Source organism: Strigops habroptila, chromosome W (genome assembly GCF_004027225.2).
Source record: "Strigops habroptila isolate Jane chromosome W, bStrHab1.2.pri, whole genome shotgun sequence".
Lineage (NCBI taxonomy): Eukaryota > Metazoa > Chordata > Aves > Psittaciformes > Psittacidae > Strigops > Strigops habroptila.
The window spans coordinates 17,565,840-17,587,478 of NC_044301.2; the positions used below are offsets into that span (position 1 = coordinate 17,565,840).

At 46.5% G+C, this 21,639-nt stretch overlaps 1 protein-coding gene and 1 long non-coding RNA gene across 2 annotated transcripts in view; both read right to left on the reverse strand.

Moving 5' to 3' along the window:
• LOC115619152 (guanine nucleotide-binding protein G(q) subunit alpha-like) overlaps positions 1-21,639 on the reverse strand; it is a 127,212-nt gene that overhangs the window by 9,859 nt on the left and 95,714 nt on the right. The window lies entirely within an intron of this gene.
• Positions 1,576-20,000, reverse strand: LOC115619154. The gene is made up of 3 exons (XR_003994936.1): positions 19,979-20,000; positions 12,786-12,792; positions 1,576-1,665 (listed from the first exon to the last, which is right to left on the reverse strand). It is a non-coding gene; the product is annotated as an uncharacterized LOC115619154 (long non-coding RNA).

Consider the following 21,639-nt stretch of genomic DNA (forward strand, 5'->3'; position numbering starts at 1 on the left):
AACTCTAAAAAAACCCACCACCTAAAAAATTCAATTTTGTAGGAGTTGATAGTTTAGTTATTTTGTATCACCACAAAATCTTCAAGCAAATTTATTAATTTGGAGTCATGAGTGAAAGTAAATAGACAAATTTATAGATGGAGAAACTAAGGCAGAGAAGTAAAATCTTTGCTTTTTTTTTTTTGCAATCAGTTGTATTGATTTCAATGGTGCAAGAATTTAATTCAAAAAGGAGAAAAACTGAAATATCAGCAAAGCTGAGCATAAAACATAAGTTCTTAGGTTAACTGTTAAAGCACAATCGTGACCATTCCTTTTATAACTTTATAAAATATAGACCTAATAACAATATCATAGTTAAAACTTGAGGGGAGTCAGAGGAGGGGAGCTTCTATTGAAAGGCCCACATGAATAAAACCTTTTACTTTTTGTAGTTTCTGTTTGATAGAATCAGAAAGTTTCAAAGAAAGGAAAGGCATAGCAAAAGAAGCAAAGAGATGAAATGCTGTAGCTTAAATACTAATAGAATGCTATTATAAAGTAATGGACTTTAGGAAAATATTACAATTTGAATTTCTGAATTAAAGACTTTTGTTAAATTTGTCACTCATATTTACAATGAGGAGCAAGTGCAGTAAATTTATTTTGGAGTAGGTGATAAATATCCAAATTAAGCCTCAAGGATAAATATTAGGATAATTAATTTCTTACTGTTATTAATTCCTTATTAGTATTCCTGGGCAACCTTCTCTAGCTGATCTTGCTTGAACAGGGAGGTTGGACTAGATAATCTCAAGAGGCCCCTTCCAACTTCAAGCATTCTGTGAATCTGTAATATGTAAACAATCTGGATTCAGAAAGTACTGAAGCCTAATTCTAACTATAAATATATATGTACTTCCACAAAAACTACTCCTTTGCTTATCATTAGGCATAAGTCAAGAGAGAAATTGTGCTGTAAGTTGCTCTGTTAGGAACTGAGTAGGAAAATATCATATGTTCTTCTGCTACTGGGTAGCTCTTCCCAAGAGGGAACCTCATGCATTCTTTGCACTAAGATACTGGGACACTTATATTTGGAGAATTTTCCCTTTATTTCACCAGAAATTACTAATTATAAAATGAGGAACAGTAATTTACAGTTTATTTCCAGAATCAGACTTATCATACAATACTACTGCTCCTACCCAATACACATGTAGACTTTGATTATGTGGGTGGCTTCAGACCAAAGGGTTAGGTCTATCAGTGGTAAAACACTGCAGTTAGATGAAAGCAGTTATTTTTCTAACCTAAGAGAACATAGAGACCATGACTGTGTGTGTATAGCAGCAGGGATGAGGCTGCATAGCTGAAACCATTAGGCACCATAGAACAAGTAACATATTATTTGATCTGTTTCATAGAATCATAGAATCATATGAAAAGTTCGGGTTAGAAAGGACCTTAGGATGATCTAGTTCCAACCCCTCTGCAATGGGCAGGGACACCATGCACTAAACCACGTCACCCAAGACTTTGACCAACCTGGCCTTGAACAATTAAATCTTGCCAGATTCAATTCTAACTGGGCCTTAGCTTTCCTGACCTGATCCCTAACTTCCCGGACAATGTCCCTGCATTCTTCCCAGGCTGCCTGTCCTCGCTTCCACCATTTATAAGCTTCTTTTTTCCCTCTAAGTTTCCTCAGCAGCTCCTTATCCATCCATGGAGGCCTCCTGGCCCTCCTGCCACACTTCCTTCTAGTCAGGACGCAACACTCCTGAGCTCAGAGCAGGTGATCATTGAATATCAAGCAGCAGTCTTGGGCTCCCCTGTCCTTTAGGGCTTTATCCCATGGGACCTTACTGAGCAGGTTTAAATGTAAACAGCTGTAAGTACACATGCTGTAACACATCTCCCACTGAAACATCACTGAAACGACAATGAGTATTATCCTAGAAGTGTTAGCTGAAAGGAACCTCCGAAGCCCATCTAGTCCAGCCTTTCACTCAGGTACGTTTATTGGCAACACAAGACCAAGTAAGTCATGGCTTTTCAGAATCATAGAATAGTAGAATAGTTAGGGTTGGAAAGGACCTTGAGATTATCTAGTTCCAACCCCCTGCCATGGGCAGGGACACCTCGCACTAAACCATGTCACCCAAGGCTCTGTCCAACCTGGCCTTGAACACCACCAGGGATGGAGCATTCACAACTTCCTTGGGCAACCTGTTACAGTGCCTCACCACCCTCACTGTAAAGAACTTCTTCCTTATATCTAATCTAAACTTCCCCTGTTTAAGTTTGAAGCCATTACCCCTTGTCCTACCACTACAGTCCCTAAGGAAGAGTCCCTCCCCAGCATCCTTGTAGGCCCCCTGCAGGTATTGGAAGGCTGCTATGAGGTCTCCATGCAGCCTTCTCTTCTCCAGGCTGAACAGCCCCAACTTTCTCAGCCTGTCTTCATACGGCAGGTGCTCCAGCCCCCTTATCCTCGTGGTCCTCCTCTGGACTCGCTCCAACAGCTCCATGTCCTTTTTATGTTGAGGACACCAGAACTGTACGCAGTACTCCAAGTGAGGTCTCACAAGAGCAGAGTAGAGGGGCAGGATCTCCTCCTTTGACCTGCTGGTCATGCTTCTTTTGATGCAGCCCAGGGTACAGTCGGCTTTCTGGGCTGTGAGTGCACACTGAAGCAGCTCGTGTTAAGCTTCTCATCAACCAACACCCCCAAGTCCTTCTCCTCAGGGCTGCTCTGAATCTCTTCTCTGCCCAACCTGTAGCAGTGCCTGGGATTGCCCTGACCCAGGTGTAGGACCTTGCACTTGGCTTGGTTGAACTTCATAAGGCTGGCATCGGCCCACCTCACAAGCGTGTCAAGGTCCCTCTGGATGGCATCCCTTCCCTCCAGCACATCAACCGAACCACACAGTTTGGCGTCGTTGGCAAGCTTGCTGAGGGCGCACTTAATCCCACTGTCCATGTTGCTGACAAAGATGTTGAACAGGACTGGTCCCAACACCGATCCCCGAGGGACAGCACTCGTTAGAGGTTTCGAACTGGACATTGAGCCATTGATCACAACTTTTTGTGTGCAGCCAGCCAGCCAGTTCTTTATCCACCGAGTGGTCCATCCATCAAATTAATGTCTCTCCAATTTAGAGACAAAGATGTCATGAGGGACAGTGTCAAATGCTTCGCACAAGCCCAGGTTGATAACATCAACTGCTCTTCCCCTATCCATCAGTTCTGTAGCCCCATCATAGAAGGCCACCAAATTGGTCAGGTAGGATTTCCCCTTAGTGAAGCCATGTTGGCTGTCACCAACCACCTCGTTATTTTTCATGTGCCTTAGCATGCTTTCCAGGAGAATCTGCTCCAAGATTTTGCCAGGCACAGAGGTGAGGCTGACTGGTCTGTAGTTCCCCGGGTCTTCCATTTTCCCCTTCTTGAAAATGGGGATTATATTACCCTTCTTCCAGTCATTGGGAACTTCACCTGACTGCCATGATTTTTCAAATATGATGGACAGTGGCTTAGCAACTTCATTCACCATCTCCTTCAGGACCCACGGATGGATTTAATCAGGTCCCATGGACTTGTGCACGTTCAGGTTCTTGAGATGGTCTCAAACCTGATCCTCTCCTACAGTGGGCCTAAGGTCTTCATTCTCAAAGTCCCTGGATCTGCCTTCCAAGACTTGGGAGGTGTGGTCAGAGCATTTGCTAGTGAAGACTGAGGCAAAGAAGTCATTAAGAACCTCAGCCCTCTCCAAATCCAGGGTATCCAGTTCTCCTGATAGCTTCCAGAGAGGGCCCACGTTGTCCCTAATCTGTCTTTTGTTTGCTACATACCTATAGAAGCCCTTCCTGTTATCTTTCACATCCCTTGCCAGATTTAATTCTAATTGGGCCTTAGCTTTCCTGACCTGATCCCTAACTTCCCAGACAATGATGTCCCTGTATTCTTCCCAGGCCACCTGTCCTCGCTTCCACCTTCTATAAGCTTCTTTTTTCCCTCTAAGTTTCCTCAGCAGCTCCTTATCCATCCATGGAGGCCTCCTGGCCCTCCTGCTGCACTTCCTTCTAGTCGGGATGCAACACTCCTGAGCTTGGAGCAGGTGATCTTTGAATATCGACCAGCAGTCTTGGGCCCCCCTGCCCTCTAGGACTGTATCCCATGGAACCTTACTAAGCAGGTTCCTGAAGAGGCCAAAGTCTGCTCTCTTGAAGTCCAGGGCAGTGAGCTTGCTGCATGCTCTTCTCACTGTCCTGAGGATATCGAACTTGACCATCTCGTGATCACTACAGCCAAGGCTGCCCTGGAGCATCACATTCCCTACCAGCCCCTCCCTGTTGGTGAGCACGAGGTCAAGCATGGCCCCTCTCCTTGTCGGCTCCTCTATTGCTTGAAAGAGGAAGTTGTCTTCCACACAATCGAGGAACCTCCTGGATTGCTTGTGCCAGGCTGTACCATCCCTCCAACAGGTATGAGGATGGTTGAAGTCCCCCATGAGGACAAGATCCTGCGAGCGTGAGGCTGCTCCTCTCTGTCTATAGAGCGCTTCATCCAGAGTCCTCTTTATCAGGCAGTCTGTAACAGATCCTCACAGTAATGTCCCCCATCGCTGTTCTCCCTTTGACCCTGACCCTCAAACTCTCTGTTGACTGATCACCTGTCCCCAGACTGAGTTCCATACACTCCAGCCTATCACTGATGTAAGTAGCAACTCCCTTTCCCTGTCTGCCTGGCCTGTCTTTCCTAAAGAGCCTATAACCTTCCATTCCAACACTCCAGTCATAGGAGCCATCCCACCATGTTTCTGTGATACCAATGATATCATATCCATGTAGCCGTGCACACATCTCTAATTCCTCATTTGTTCCCCATACTACGGGCATTTGTATAGAGGCATCTGGGCCGAGCTCCAGATGAAGCCGACTCAATAGCTGGAGCATTTGAAACATCTCTGCACTGCTCCAAGCATTTATTACAGGTGCGGGCAACTGACTGGGAGTGTTGCGACAGATCGATGACCCCCTCCCCCAACACATCTATTTTAAAGCTTTCTTGAACAGCCTGGCAAGTCTCCTACCAAAGCAGCTCTTCCCCTTCTTTGTTAGACCAGCTCTGTAGGAGAGGATGGAAACTATTTGATTATTGCCAAAGAGAAGTAACTGCTTGGCTGGAGAAGAAAGAGTTAAAGAAGCAAAGTACACTGTGTGATTAAGCAGAGCAACCCAGCTGGACAGGAGCAGGAGAACAGAAAGATAAGGAACTGGTTATTTTGGGACTGTTTGTGAAACAACGAAGAATGTTGGAAAAAACAAAACTGTAAACCAGGAACTAAACATGATGTGCTAAAACTAGCTTGGTATAAAAGGTAGAGCAATAGGCTAAAAATATCTTTTGCTAGAATGGTATAAAAGCTAGAGCAATAGGCAATAAAGTGATTCGCTGCATGAAGATGCTCTAAATCTGTGCCTTTCATACGCCACACAGCTCCACCAACTTCCAGTAGACCTGGCCTCCCAAATCGAGTCCCATATTCTAAATACCCAACCCCCTGAATATGGCACCACTGTTCTAACCATTTATTAACCTGCCAAATGTGCCTAGTTTTTTTAAGGTCCTCCCCTTTATCCTGGAGAATTGATGAAAAGCTATCTGAGCTCCAGAGCCCCTAACCACCTCTCCCAGGGCTCTGTAGTCCCTCTTAATGTTCTCCAAGCTACTGCTATCTATATTGCTAGCACCTACATGGACCACTAGAAGGGGGTAATAGTCAGCAGGACATACTAGACCAGGCAGCCTCTCTGCAACATCCCTGATCCAAGCCCTTGGTAGGCAACACACCTCCCTCGAGGTTTCTAGGCAAGTCCTCCAAGGATGGAGAGTTGACCACCTGTCTGGGTTCCTTTTTCCAGTGTGTCATGGTTTAAACCCAGCTGGTAACTCAGTACCACACAGACACTCGCTCACCCCCCACCCCTTCCCCCCCTGCGTGGGTGGGATGGGGAGGAGAATCAAAAGAATGTAAAACCTGTGGGTTGAGGTAAGAACAGTTTAATAACTAACTAAAATAAAGTATAATACAGTGTTAATAGAAAGAACACCAACAATAACAATAACGATAATGATAATAGTAGGAAACAACAAGATAAGAAATGAAACCTCAGAAAACACAGTACAATTGCTCACCACCTGCAGACCAATTCCCAGCCTGACCTGAGCAGCGATTGGTCCCTTCCAAGTAACTCCCCCCAGTTTTTATATTGGGCATGATGTGCTGTGGTATGGAATACCCCTTTGGCTAGTTTGGGTCAGGTGTCCTGTCTCTGCTTCCTCCTGGCTTCCCATGCCCCTCCTCACTTGCAGAGCATGAGACTGAAAAGTCCTTGATCAGGGTAAGCGCTACTTAGCAACAATTAAAAACATCGGTGTGTTCTCAGCATTGTTCCCAGACTAAAGCCAAAACACAGCACTGTACCAGCTACTAGGAAGAAAAGTAACTGTTACAGCTGAAACCAGGACACAGTACTACACTTTCCTACAAACACATTAACTAAATTATCTGTACAGCTAAAGAAATACGAACTAGTTCTGGAAATAGGGATGGGATAACAAGAAATATAGGGTAAGGCCTGCATTTGTGATATGACCTGATATCACATGCAATGCAAAAGAAGCCTTGCCAAACCAAGTAAGATAATATGGCTCTGAAGAGAGTGCAGGAGCAGTGGGGAGCAGGCAGGAATTAATAGCTCGTTCCAGCACTAGCTCTGATTTTATAAGTCAGTTGTACCTCACCAAATTGCTTCCAGCAAAAGCCTATTTCAGCTGCAATGGAAAAAGCCACAAATAAATAGAAACTTATGAATAACTAATGTACAGAAATGTGAAGCTGGAGCTGGCTCAAGGCTTCTCAGTGGCTGACAGCCTTTCATAGCAGTCATGCCAACCTTCACAGCAACCTCCCTTTGACAGCAGCAACAGCTAGTTGTGGTCTCCCTAGCTCACTAGACACCTAGCATAAGAAAAATGAGCAGCAGAACCACTGTTTTTACCATCTCCCAAGATCTCTGTTGCTCTGGAAAAATCTGCAATTACTTCAATTACTTTTGCAATTACAGAAACAATATAATTGGCATAATTTATAATAGTTTGGCTCTAACAAGTCAAAAGAAATAGATGAAAAGGGCTAAAAAAGCATTTAAAAGCTGTATAAACTGGTATCCACTGAATAGAAAAGCAGGATTTCTCAGCTAACAAAAATAGTGCTCCAAGAGAAAAGACTGGATACAATATTAATCTGGAACAATACAGAAGCAGTAGTGTATCATTTCACCCTGTCCTGGGTTCAGGAATGTCTTTATCATTGTCTAGAGTGCCATCTATTTGACATGCTGTTACATATAAACAAAAAACTGTAGTGGTTTTTTTTTCCTCAATAAATTATTCATAATTTAAATGTGTTCTGTTAACAAAATTAGGATTTCATGGATTTTGAGGTATTGAATTTCATTGAAATGATAAGAGATAAATGGTGAGGTAAATAAAGATGCATTTTTTAATTAAGAACTTGTGCTGTGCATATATCTGTGTGCTGAGTTTGCCTTGGCTAGCAGCCAAACTGCTACCTAGCTGCTCTCTCATTCCCCTGTCCCCAGCAGGATGGGGGTAGAAAACAGGAAGAACTGGAACAAGAAAGCTTGTGGGTTGAGATAGACAGGGAGATCAGTTACCAATTATCACAGGCAAAACAGACTCGACTTGGGAGAAATTTAATTTATTGCCACTTAAATATTTAATTACTGATTCAGGTAGTGGGAAAGAAAATACAAACATTAAACAACAGCGTACCTCCCCACTTTCCCAGGCTCAATTTCATTCCTCTTCAGACTCTTCAACTCTGCCCACCCCCCAGACGGCCAAGCAGCACAATGGGCATGGGAGTGAGGCTTATGGTCAGTACACAGCATTTTCTCTCTGTTGCTGTTTCCTTCTCACACTGTTCCTCTACTCCAGCATGTCTTCCATGAACTGGAGTTCCTTCAAGAATATCCACCTGCTCTGGGGTGGATTTTCCAAAGGCTGCAGTGAACATCTGTTCTACCAGTGAACTCCTGCTTTGACCTTGGTGTTCCCTCTGCTGTTTCTCACTCCTTTCATTCTTTCCTCCTCTCTCTGTCCAGCATTTTTTTTTTTTTTTTTTTTTTTTTACCCATTCTTAAATATGTTATCACAGAGGCACTGCAAACTGATTAGCTCATCTTTGGCCTTCAGTGGGGCTGTTGACACAATTGTGTCAATGAAGCAATGCATAGGTCACTTGAGGAAGCACAGCTCAGCAGAACCTGGTTCTTACGGGTGACTTCAACTACCTAGACACTTGTTGGAAGAACAACACAGCAGCCCACATGTCATCCATCAAGTTCCTGGAATGCATGGAGGACTGCTTCCTCATACAAATGTTAGATGTACCAAGCAGGAAAGAGGCACTGCTGGACTTGCTACTGTCCTGGGTTCAGCTGTAATAGTTATTTTTCTCCTTCTTAGTAGCTGGTGCAGTGCTGTGTTTTCGACTTCGGTCTGAGAACAGTGACGATAACACACCAATGTTTGTAGTTGTTGCTAAGTAATGCTTACTCCGATCAAGGAATTTTCAGTGTCATGCTCTGCCAGTGAGGAGGGGCACAAGAAGCTGGGAGGAAGCAGAGACAGGACACCTGACCCAAACTGGCTAAAGGGGTATTCCAAACCACAGCATGCCATGCCGAGTATATAAACTGGAGGAAGTTACCTGGAAGGCCCAGATCGCTGCTCGGGTCGGGCAGGGTATTGGTCAGTGGGTGGTGAGCAATTGCATTGGGCATCACTTGTGTTTATTGGTTTATTTTCCTTTTCCCCTTTTAGTTTCATATTCTCTCCCCTTGTTATTTCCCTTATCATTATTATTATTGGTGGTAGCAGTAGTGGTTTTGTATTGTACCTTAGTTATTGGACTGTTCTTATCTCAAACTGAGGAATTTACATTCTTTCCATTCTCCTCCCCATCCCTCCGGGAGTGGGGGGGGGGGAGGGAAGAAGGGGGGGAGTGAGCGAGCAGATGCATGGTTCAGAGTTACCGGCTGGGCTTAAACCATGACAGTTCTTTGCGGTGCCCAACATGGGGCACGAAGGCTTGATATAATGACAGATCTGACCAGAGTGTGTCTAATTGTATTTGTGATAAGCGTTCATTGTTTCGGATTAATAGTCACGCGTCACGATGTTGATTTATTTGCTCTCACAGTTGTTGCGCTTGGTCTCGGAGTTTCAGCATGTCATACCTTACCTACAGACAGTATTTGCTGTTTTAGGGTTTATCAGCTGGGGGGCCTGGGCTAAGGTTCTTGTTTCGCTGTACTTCATGGTAATGACTTGTAATACAATAGACTCATTGATCGTAAAACTGGTCCAGCATGCGTTCTCAGCATGGCCATCACCTCTATACTTTGGGAGGCATATCGTGGGAATTCTTAGCAATTACACACTTGGTTTTCCTCCTCAGAGGGTCAACCTATGGAGGAGACATTCCCTTACACCCTCCGCTCCCCCACCAGGCTATTTACAGCAGCATTTGAGAATTCTAAAGGTATTGGATATCCTTTGGACACACTTGAAACCTGCCTGCTGCTTTTGCTGGGAATCAGCATGTTGCCACACATACAGCATGTGTTTTACCAGGGCCATCCCACCCTGAGAACACCTTATTTTGTCTGATCTCGAAAGTTAAGCAGGGTCGGGCTCGGATCTTGTCTAGGGTTAGATGATGACATAGGAGGACCACCAAGAGATTTTCCTCAACGCTGGACAGTCATGAGTGGCAGGGTGTGGGGGATAGTATGGGCAAGTATCTAGGCCAGTGGGCCCCTCCAGTGCTTTGGAACTTCACCACGGAACAAGAGCAAAATCCAGAAAAACTAGAAAAGTACTTAAACGAGGCATGCTGTCATCCTGGCAATACCAGAGAGGGACAACTTACGGCAATGTACTGAGGCTTGGCCTATGCCTACAGAGCCCTGCTCTAAACTATCCAGCACCTGGGACAATGGGGCCGACAGTCATGAACTAGAAGGTAGGGAAGCCAAGGAGCTGGGATCACTTGCTAGGGAAGGAGGAATTGACAAAGCCATTGCAAAACAGAAATGAGCTCTCAGCCTTTGGAGACTGCTCTTGGCAGCTGTGAAGGAAAGGTTTCCCTACAAGGATGATGTTATGAGTCGCTTGGCCACCTGGACCACGATAGAGAAAGGCCTCCAGTCTCTGAGGGAATCAGCTGTTCTAGAGATGATCTATCATAGGCCGGATGCCAGGAATGCACCCATAGATCCAGATGAAGTCGAATGCACATGACCCATATGGCGGAAACTTACATGGAGTGCACCATCATCATATGCCCACTCATTGGCATCAATGACCTGGAGTGAGGCAGCAGCACCTACGGTGGATGAATTGAGTCGTAAACTCCGAGAGTTCAAAGACATTCTCACCCCTTCCATCATTTCAGCTGTGGAAAAACTCCTGACCCAGGAGTTCAAACAACTGAGAGACGAACTATGCAATCTATCCAAATACCCACGTGTACCAACCCGTATGTCCTGGGTTCAGCTATAGCAGTCATTTTTCTCCTTCTTAGTAGCTAGTGCAGTGCTGTGTTTTTTAACTTTCAGCCTGGGAACAACGCTGATAACAACGATGGTTTTAGTTGTTGCTAAGTAATGTTTATTTCAACCAAGGACTTTCTCAGTCTCATGCTCTGCCAGGGAGGAGGGGAAGCCGGGAGGAAGCAGAGACAGGACACCTGACCCAAACTGGCCAAAGGGGTATTCCATACCACAGCACGTCATGCCCAGTATATAAACCGGGGGGAGTTACCCGGAAGGCCCAGATCACTGCTCGGGTCGGGCTGGGTATCGGTCGGCGAGTGGTGAGCAATTGTATCCTCTCCCCTTGTTATTTCACTAATCATTATTATCATTGGTGGTAGCAGTAGTGGTTTTGTATCATACCTTAGTTACGGGACTGCTCTTATCTCAACCCGTGGGAGTTACATTCTTCCGATTCTCCTCCCCATCCCTCCGGGAGCGGGGGGGAGGAAGGGGGGGAGTGAGCGAGCGGCTGTGTGGTTCTGAGTTACCGGCTGGGCTCAAACCACAACAGTTCTTTTTGGTGCCCAACGTGGGGCACGAAAGGTTGAGATAACGACAGATCTGACCAGAGTGTGTTTAATCATATTTGTGATAAGCATTCATTGTTACTACTCGTCACAATGGTGATTATTTGGCTCTCAGACTTGTTGCGCTTGATCTCAGAGTTTCAGCATGTTGTACCTTACTTACAGCCACTATTTGCTGTTTTAGTGTTTATCGGCTGGGGGGCCTGGGCTAAGGTTCTTGTTTCACTGAACTTCATGGTAATGACTTGTAATACAATAGACTCATTGATCTTGAAACTGGTCTGGTTTGTGCTTCCAGCGTGGCCATCACCTCTATACATTGGGAGGTATATAATGAAATATTTTAGCAATTGCATATATTTTTTTTTCTCCTCGGGGGGTAAACTTACGAAGGAAGCATTCTCTTTCACCCCCTGTTCCCCCACCAGCCTATTTGCAACAGCAGTTGAGAGTTCTGAAGGTTTTAGATGGCCTTTGAATACCCTTGAAACCTGCCTGCTGATTGTGCTGGGGATCAGCATGTTGGCACACATACGGAGTGTGTTTTACCCACGGCCATCCCGTCGTAGGAACATCCTATTTTGTTTAATCCCAAAAATTCAGCAGTATCAGGTTCGAATCTGGTCTAGGATTAGACGACGATATAGGAGGACCACCAAGAGATTTTCCCTGAGGCTGGACAGTCATGAGTGGCAGGGTGTGTGGGATAGTATGGGCAAGTATCTAGGCCAGTGGGCCCCTCCAGTGCTTTGGAACTTCACCACTGAACAAGTGCAACATCCGGAAAAACTAGTAAAACACTTAAACGAGGTGTGCTGTCATCCTGGTTATACCAGAGAGGGACAAATCATGGCAACGTGCTGGGGCTTGGCCGACGCCTACAGAGCCCTGCTCAACACTATCCAGCACCTTCAAAGGGAAAAAAGTGTCTCTGGATCTGATGGCAAAGCAACAGACAACACAGCTATGCCAACTACAAGCACAGCAGCTACTCAGACCCTGACCACAACAGACAACACAGCTACTCCAAGTACAGCAGCTACACCAACCCCAGTGACAAGCACAACAGCTACTCAAACCCCGACAGCAACAGACAATGTGGCTACTCCAAGCACCGCAGCCACACCAACCCCAGTGACAAGCACAGTAGTTACTCAAACCCCGACAGCAACAGACAACGTGGCTACTCCAAGCACCACAGCCACACCAACCCCAGTGACAAGCACAGTAGCTACTCAAACCCCGACAGCAACAGACAATGGAGCTGTTGGTGTTACTCAACTCCCAAGTACAACAGCTGCAGCAACCCCAGCAATAGACATTGCAACCACTCCAATCCTAGTGGCAGACACCGCAGACGCTCCAACCACAGTGACAAACACTGCAGCTAAACCAAATGGCCAGTTTGTGACAATGTCTGTTGCCCCTGTAAGCAAAAGCAGACGAGAGGCACAAAGAGCAACCCGTGAAGCGAAGAAAGATGAAGACCCAATGCCATTACTACATGCAACAGCATCTGAACAAGAGTTACTACTACGTGGGTCAGAGGAAGAGGAAGAAGAAGAAGAGGTCATTTCTCGACCCCGGACCTCAACCGAGCTGCAGAATATGCGAAAAGATTTCACCCGTCTTCCAGGGGAGCACATGGTCACCTAGTTGCTCCGATGCTGGGACAATGGGGCTGACGGTCACGAACTAGAAGGTAGGGAAGCCAAGCAGCTGGGATCACTTGCTAAGGAAGGAGGAATTGACAAAGCGATTGCAAGAGAGAAGCGAGCCCTCAGCCTTTGGAGGCGGCTCCTGGCAGTTGTGAAGGAAAGGTTTCCCTACAAAGATGATATTACGAGTCGCTCAGCCAACTGGACCACGATAGAGAAAGGCATCCAGTCCCTGAGGGAATCAGCCATTATAGAGATGATCTATCATAGGCCAGATGCCAGGAATGCATCCGTCGATCCAGATGAAGTCGAATGTACACGACCCATGTGGCGGAAACTTACACGGAGTACGCCATCATCATATGCCCACACATTGGCATCAATGACCTGGAATGACGGAATATCACTAACAGTGGATTGCCTGATTCGTCAACTCCGAGAGTTCGAAGACAATCTCACCCCTTCCATCATTTCAGCTGTGGAAAAACTGTCCCAGGAGTTCAAACAATTGAGAGACGATTTATCCGATCTATCCAGCTCCCCACGCGTACCAACCCATGTCTCAGCTATTAACAGAAGGCGCCCTACTGCTCGAGAAAGAAAATATAGGAGGTACACACCACGGGCCACCCTATGGTTTTACCTGCGGGATCACAGAGAAGACATGAGAAAGTGGGATGGAAAACCTACTTCAGCTCTGGAGCAACGGGTGCGTGAACTGGAGAACAATGGTCAAGGATGATCCTCCCAGGAAAGCTGCTGCTCCAGTCTCTGGTGAGCAGTTTCCCAGATGGGGTGAAAGAGCTGATTTTACTCCAGCTCCTGTGATAAGGAATACTAATCCCTTTCTACAAGACAGAAGTGGAGAATTTTATGATCACTATTAGAGGGGCCCTGCCTCCAGCCAGGTGGAGGAGAGGGATAATTGGGTTTACTGGACTGTGTGGATCAGATGGCCTGGCACATCAGTCTCACAGAAGTATAAGGCTCTAGTAGATACCGGTGCACAGTGTACTCTGATGCCATCAAGGCTGAACGAGAAAAATGGCCAGTACTTTCTCTCTATACTGACTCATGGATGGTGGCAAATGCCCTGTGGGGGTGGTTGCAGCAATGGAAGCAGAGCAACTGGCAACGCAGAAGTAACACTGCTGCACTGTGGCAAGATATCGCTGCTCGGGTGCAGAACCTGGTGGTGAAGGTACGCCACGTAGATGCTCATGTACCCAAGGGTCGGGCCACTGAGGAACACCACAACAACCAGCAAGTGGATAAAGCTGCTAAGATTAAAGTGGCTCAGATGGACTTGGATTGGCAACATAAGGGTGAATTATTTTTAGCCCAGTGGGCCCATGACACCTCAGGCCATCAAGGCAGAGATGCAACATGTAGATGGGCTAGTGGTCGAGGGGTGGACTTAACGATGGACACTATTGCCCAGGTTATTCATTAATGTGAAACATGCTGCAATTAAGCAAGCCAAGAGGTTAAAGCCTCTCTGGTATGGAGGACGATGGCTGAAGTAGAAATACGGGGAGGCCTGGCACATTACCTATATCACACTCCCACCGGCCCGCCAAGGCAAGCGCCATGTGCTTACCATGGTGGAAGCAACCACCGGATGGCTGGAAACATATGCTGTGCCCCACGCCACTGCCAGGAACGCTATCCTCGGCCTTGAAAAGGAAGTCTTATGGCAAAATGGCACCCCAGAGAGAATTGAGTCAGACAAGGGGACTCATTTCCGGAACAACCTTATAGACACTTGGGCCAAAGAGCATGGCATTGAGTGGGTATATCACATCCCCTACCATGCACCAGCCTCTGGGAAAATCGAATGGTACAATGGGCTTTTTAAAACCACATTGAGAGCAATGGGTGTTGGGACTTTCAAACATTGGATACACATTTAGCAAAAGTCACCTGGCTGGTCAACACTAGGGGATCTTCAACCTGGCTGGTGTGGCCCAATCAAAACTTTTATGTACCAAAGAGGGGGATAAAGTTCCTGTAGTGTATGTAAAGAATCTGCTGGGGAAAATAGTCTGGGTTATTCCTGCTTCAGGTAAAGGCAAACCGGCTGCTGCAATTGCTTTCCCTCGGGGACCTGGATATACTTGATGGGTAATGCGGGAAGATGGGAAAGTCCAGTGTGTACCTCAAGGGGATTTAATTTTGGGGGAAAACAGACAATGAACTCAACTATATCTTGTTGCCTGCTATATAATACCTCTATAGCCCATCAGCTATATGCCCATCACCACCACTCTGGGCTTTGAATAGAAGATATGTGCTGTCATGATCATCAGCGGAGAATAAAGTCATGGGAAAAGCTGGCAGGAGCAGCAGAACTGTCCTCAGGTCACCATCGACTGACCCTGACTTCCCTCCAATCGCCCCAACAAAGAATGAACTTTGATGAACCCAGATGAGATCAGCAGTGACCAGACAAGTTCAGTGGTGTCATCAGCAGGCAACAATCCAACACTGCGTCTCTCCTGCCCTGAAAGGCTGTTACAAGAGATGGAGCCTGACATCATGGACTGAACGAATTCAGCAAACTTTATAGGGGTGGTCCATGGACTAAGGAATGATAGCTCTCTCTTTGTGTATATATATACACGAGAGAAAAAGTGATGGTATATTGTAAAATGTGGGATCTGAGCATGACATGAATGGTATGGAATAAGGGGTGGATACTGTCCGGGGTTCAGCTGTAGCAGTTATTTTTCTCCTTCCTAGTAGCTGGTGTAGTGCTGTGTTTTCAACTTTAGTGTGAGAACAGTGCTGATAACACACCAATGTTTTTACTTGTTGCTAAGTAATGCTTACACCAATCAAGGACTTTTCAGTCTCATGCTCTGCCAGTGAGGAGGAGCACGGGAAGCCGGGAGGAAGCAGAGTGGGGGGAGCGAGCAAGCAGCTGCATGGTTCTGAGTTACCGGCTGGGCTTAAACAATGATGCTAGGTTGGCCCTCTGAGGGGGGAAAAAAAGATGAATAAATTTTAACAATTCCCATTACATGCCTCCCAAGGTATAGAGGTGATGACCACACTGAGAACGCAAGCCAGACCAGTTTCATGATCAAAGATTCTATTGTATTACAAGTCATTACCATAAAGTACAACAAAATGAGAACCTTAGCCCAGGTTCCAAAGCCAATATACACTAAAACAGCAAATAGTGGCTGCAAGTAAGGTGTGACATGCTGAAACTCTGAGACCAAATGCAACAACTCTGAGAGCAAATAAATCAACATTGTGATGAGTGACTATTAATCCAAAATAATGAATGCTTATCGCAAATACGATCAGACACACTCTGGTCAGATCCGTCATTATCTCAACCCTTCTTGCCCCACGTTGGGCGCCACAAAGAACTGTCGTGGTTTAAGGCCACCCGGTAACTCAGAACCATGCAGCCGCTCCCTCATTCCCCCCCTTCTTTCCCCCTGGTTCAGGAGGGATGGGGAGGAGAATGGAAAGAATGTGACTCCCACGTGTTGAGGTAAAAACAGTCCAGTAACTAATGTATAATACAAAACCACTACTGCTACCACCAATGATAATAATGATCAGTGAAATAACAAGGGGAGAGGATACAATTGCTCACCACCCGCCGACCGATACCCAGCCCGACCCAAGCAGCAGTCTTGGTCTTCCCGGTGACTCCCCCTAGTTTCTATACTGGGCATGATGTGCTGTAGTATCGAATACCCCTTTGGCTACTTTGGGTCAGGTGTCCTGTCTCTGCTTCTTTGTGGCTTTCTGTGCCCCTCCTCACTGGCAGAGCACGAGAGACTGAAAAGTCCTTGAGCAGGTTAAGCATTACATAGCAACAACTAAAACATTGGTGTGTTATCAGCATTATTCTCAGACTAAAGTTGAAAACACAGCACTGCACCAGCTACTAAGAAGGAGAAAAATAACTGTTGCAGCTGAACCCAGGATGGGTCCGTAAATGGTATGCTTATTTTTAAGGCATTAATGGAGCATAGAGTACGGGCCTGGAAGGATGGAAATAAATGGCAAAGTATTGATGTTGATCAATGCATTGTGCGAAAGCAACAGGGATTCATTTGCAAAAGTAATACCATCAGAGCTCAAGACATTCATCTTGACACTGATCAGAACGTTTGCCATTTTGAAATACATTGTAATGAAAACCTGGAAACTGTACTTGTATACATCAGAAAAGGATGTGCCTGCCTGAGAACTTCTTGTGACTTTATACTGTGTATAACCTTACTCTATATACAAGCAACCATTCTAATATTTGTGCTTCTAATTTTGTTGAGATTATAGGATGTGATTTTACTTATTCAGCTCCTGTTATGTCTTATCAGTTGCTACAATCTAACTATACACTGATCCAAGACCTGCTGCCTACCCCCATTGGAATGAATCACACCCTGATAAGAAAACTGTTACCACATGAAGACCTGAGATGATTACTGAAGCAAGCTCAAGGAAATGGACAAAAAACCTGATTACTGTCCATCATGATGTGGAGGAAATACACCATGTTTTGGAATGAGTCAGGAAAGACAGAGAACATCGATGGTGGGACACTCTTTTTGGATGGTCACCAACAGCTACAGGAACTCTGAACAGAATGCTTCATCTTGTTGTTATTTTATTGATATTAACTCTCTACTTTTTATCCTGGTGATCACAAAATATGTAAAAATCTGGAGTAAGATGAAGCAATTACCCTACTTGCTATCTCTATTTAACATGCACACACTTGACATTCCCAATGTATATGCGCTTGATATTCCGTGTAACATTAACACCTAAATGCCCTCATGTGAAACTTGAGTGACTGTAGTCATGGGGTGGATTATGTGGGAAAATCACTTGAGGGGGGGAGGAATTAGAGAAAACTGGGGTCTAACAGAAGTTGTAGTATTATAGAAACCTTTTTAGGGTAAAATAGTTGCCACTTTCAGGACAGTTTGTATGCATGGAATCTACTCCACCATGGTTCCCTAAGCAACATAACCTGCTATCCTAGAGGACCAACGGAGGGTGGAGTGGAGACACCACGGCCAGGCTCTTTTGTGCTTCCTGCAGGACTGTGAACTTGATGGTACCATGCAGCTGATAAGCTGCACAGCAGCTGTCAAATGAAAATATAAGAGATGTCCATTGTTGAGTTAGCGACTGTGGTGAAATCATTTTCCTTAGGTGAACCTTGCTCATTATAATCTCATAGAATCATAGAATCATAGAATCATAGAATAGTAAGGGTTGGAAAGGACCTTAAGATCATCTAGTTCCAACCCCCCTGCCATGGGCAGGGACACCTTGCCCTAAACCACGTGGTCCAAGGCTCTGTACAACCAGGCCTTGAACACTGCCAGGGATGGAGCATCCACAACCTCCCTGGGCAACCCATTCCAGTGCTTCACCACCCTCACTGTAAAGAACTTCTTCCTTATATCTAATCTAAACTTCCCCTGTTTAAGTTTGAAGCCATTACCCCTTGTCCTGTTTCTACAGTCCCTAACAAAGAGTCCCTCCCCAGCATCCTTATAGACCCCCTTCAGATACTGGAAGGCTGCTATGAGGTCTCCATGCAGCCTTCTCTTCTCCAGGCTGAACAGCCCCAACTCTCTCAGCCTGTCTTCATACGGGAGGTGCTCCAGCCCTCTTATCATCCTCGTGGCCCTCCTCTGGACTCGCTCCAACAGCTCCATGTCCTTTTTATGTTGAGGACACCAGAACTGTACGCAGTACTCCAAGTGAGGCCTCACAAGAGCAGAGTAGAGGGGCAGGATCACCTCCTTTGACCTGCTGGTCACACTCCTTTTGACGCAGCCCAGGATACGGTTGGTTTTCTGGGCCGCAAGTGCACACTGCTGGCTCATGTTAAGCTTCTCATCAACCAACACCCCCAAGTCCTTCTCTGCAGGGCTGCTCTGAATCTCTTCTCTGCCCAACCTGTAGCAGTGCCTGGGATTGCCCTGACCCAGGTGTAGGACCTTACACTTGGCTTGGTTAAACTTCATAAGGTTGGCATTGGCCCACCTCACAAGCATGTCAAGGTCCCTCTGGATGGCGTCCCTTCCCTCCAGCACATCAACCGAACCACACAGCTTGGTGTCGTCGGCAAACTTCCTGAGGGCGCACTCAATCCCACTGTCCATGTTGCCGACAAAGGTGTTGAACAGGACTGGTCCCAACACCGATCCCTGAGGGACACCACTCGTTACAGGTTTCCAACTGGACATCGAGCCATTTACCACAACTCTTTGCAGGCGGCCATCGAGCCAGTTTTTTATCCACCGAGTGGTCCATCTATCAAATTGATGTCTCTCCAATTTAGAGACAAGGATGTTGTGCAGGACAGTGTCGAACGCTTTGCACAAGTCCAGGTAGATGACGTCAACTGCTCTGCCCCGTCCATCATTTCTGTAGCCCCATCATAGAAGGCCACCAAATTGGTCAGGCAGGATTTGCCCTTAGTGAAGCCATGTTGGCTGTCACCAACCACCTCGTTGTTTTTCATGTGCCTTAGCATGTTTTCCAGGAGAATCTGTTCCAAGATTTTGCCAGGCACAGAGGTGAGGCTGACTGGTCTGTAGTTCCCTGGGTCTTCCATTTTCCCCTTCTTGAAAATGGGGGTTATATTACCCTTCTTCTAGTCATCGGGAACTTCACCTGACTGCCAGGATTTTTCGAATATGATGGACAGTGGCTTAGCCACTTCATTCGCCAGCTCCTTCAGGACCCGCGGATGGATTTCATCAGGTCCCATGGACTTGTGCATGTTCAGGTTCTTAAGATGGTCTCGAACCTGATCCTCTCCTACAGTGGGCCTAAGGTCTTCATTTTCACAGTCCCTGCCTTTGCTTTCCAAGACTTTCGTGGTGTGGTCAGAGCATTTGCTGGTGAAGACTGAGGCAAAGAAGTCATTAAGAACCTCAGCCTTCTCCAAATCCATGGTAGCCAGTTCTCCTGATAGCTTCCGGAGAGGGCCCACGTTGTCCCTAGTCTGTCTTTTATTTGCTACTTATCTATAGAATCCTTTCCTGTTATCTTTCACATCTCTTGCCAAACTTAATTCTAGCTGGGCCTTAGCTTTCCTAACCTGATCCCTAACTTCCCAGACAATGTCCCTGTATTCTTTCCAGGCCGCCTGTCCTCGCTTCCACCTTCTATAAGCTTCTTTTTTCCCCTCTAAGTTTCCTCAGCAGCTCCCTATCCACCCATGGAGGTCTCCTGGCCCTCCTGCTGCACTTTCTTCTAGTCGGGATGCGACACTCTTGAGCACGTAGCAGGTGATCCTTGAATATCGACCAGCAGTCTCAGGCCCCCCTGCCCTCTAGGACTGTATCCCATGAAACCTTACTAAGGAGGTTCCTGAAGAGGCCAAAGTCTGCTCTCTTCAAGTCCAGGGCAGTGAGCTTGCTGCATGCTCTTCTCACTGTCCTGAGGATATCGAACTTGACCATCTCGTGATCACTACAGCCAAGGCTGCCCTGGAGCATCACATTCCCTACCAGCCCCTCCCTGTTGGTGAGCATGAGGTCAAGCATGGCACCTCTCCTTGTCGGCTCTTCTATTGCTTGAAAGAGGAAGTTGTCTTCCACACAATCAAGGAACCTCCTGGATTGCTTGTGCCGGGCCGTACCGTCCCTCCGACAGGTATGAGGATGGTTGAAGTCCCCCATGAGGACAAGGGCCTGCGAGCGTGAGGCTGCTCCTATCTGTCTGTAGAGCGCTTCATCCACAGAGTCCTCTTGATCAGGCGGCCTGTAACAGATCCCCACCGTAATGTCCCCCATTGCTGTTCTCCCTTTGATCCTGACCCACAAACACTCTGTTACCTCATCACCCGTCCCCAGACAGAGTTCCGTACTCTCTAGCCTATCACTGACATAGATAGCAACGCCCCCTCCCCGTCTGCCTGGCCTGTCTTTTCTAAACAGCCTGTAACCTTCCATTCCAACACTCCAGTCATAGGAGCCATCCCACCATGTTTCTGTGATACCAATGACATCATATTCCCGTAGCCTTGCACACATCTCTAATTCCTCTTGCTTGTTCCCCATACTACGGGCGTTTGTATAGAGGCACCTTAGCCAAGCTCCAAATGCAGCCGACTCATTGGCTGGGGCAGCTGGAACATCTCTACATGGCTCCAAGCACTTAGTACAGGTGCTGGCAACTGACCAGGAGTGTTGGGATGGATCAATGCTCCCCTCCCCCAACACATCTAGTTTAAAGCTTTCTTGACCAGCCTGGCAAGCCTCCTACCAAAACAGCTCTTCCCCTTCTTTGTCAGACCAGCTCCACCAGCCTCCAGTAGATCTGGCTTCCCAAATGGAGCCCCATGTTCTAAATAGCCAAACCCCTGACTATGGCACCACCATTCTAACCATTTATTAACCTGCCAAACGCACCTAACTTTTTTAAGGTCCTCCCCTTTGTCCTGGAGAATTGATGAAAAACTATCTGAGCTCCAGAGCCCCTAACCACCTCTCCCAGGGCTCTGTAGTCCTTCTTAATGTTCTCCAGGCTACTGCTATCTATATCTCTAGCACCCACATGGACCACTAGAAGGGGGTAATAGTCAGCAGGACTTACTAGAGCAGGCAGCCTCTCAGCAACATCCCTGATCCGAGCCCCTGGCAGGCAACACACCTCCCTCGAGACTGGGTCAGGCCGGCAGATGAGTGCCTCTGTGCCTTTCAAAGTAGAGTCCCCTACTACTATGACCCTCCTCTTTTTCCTGGAGGCACCAGTAGTGATCCTCTTTACTGGTGCATC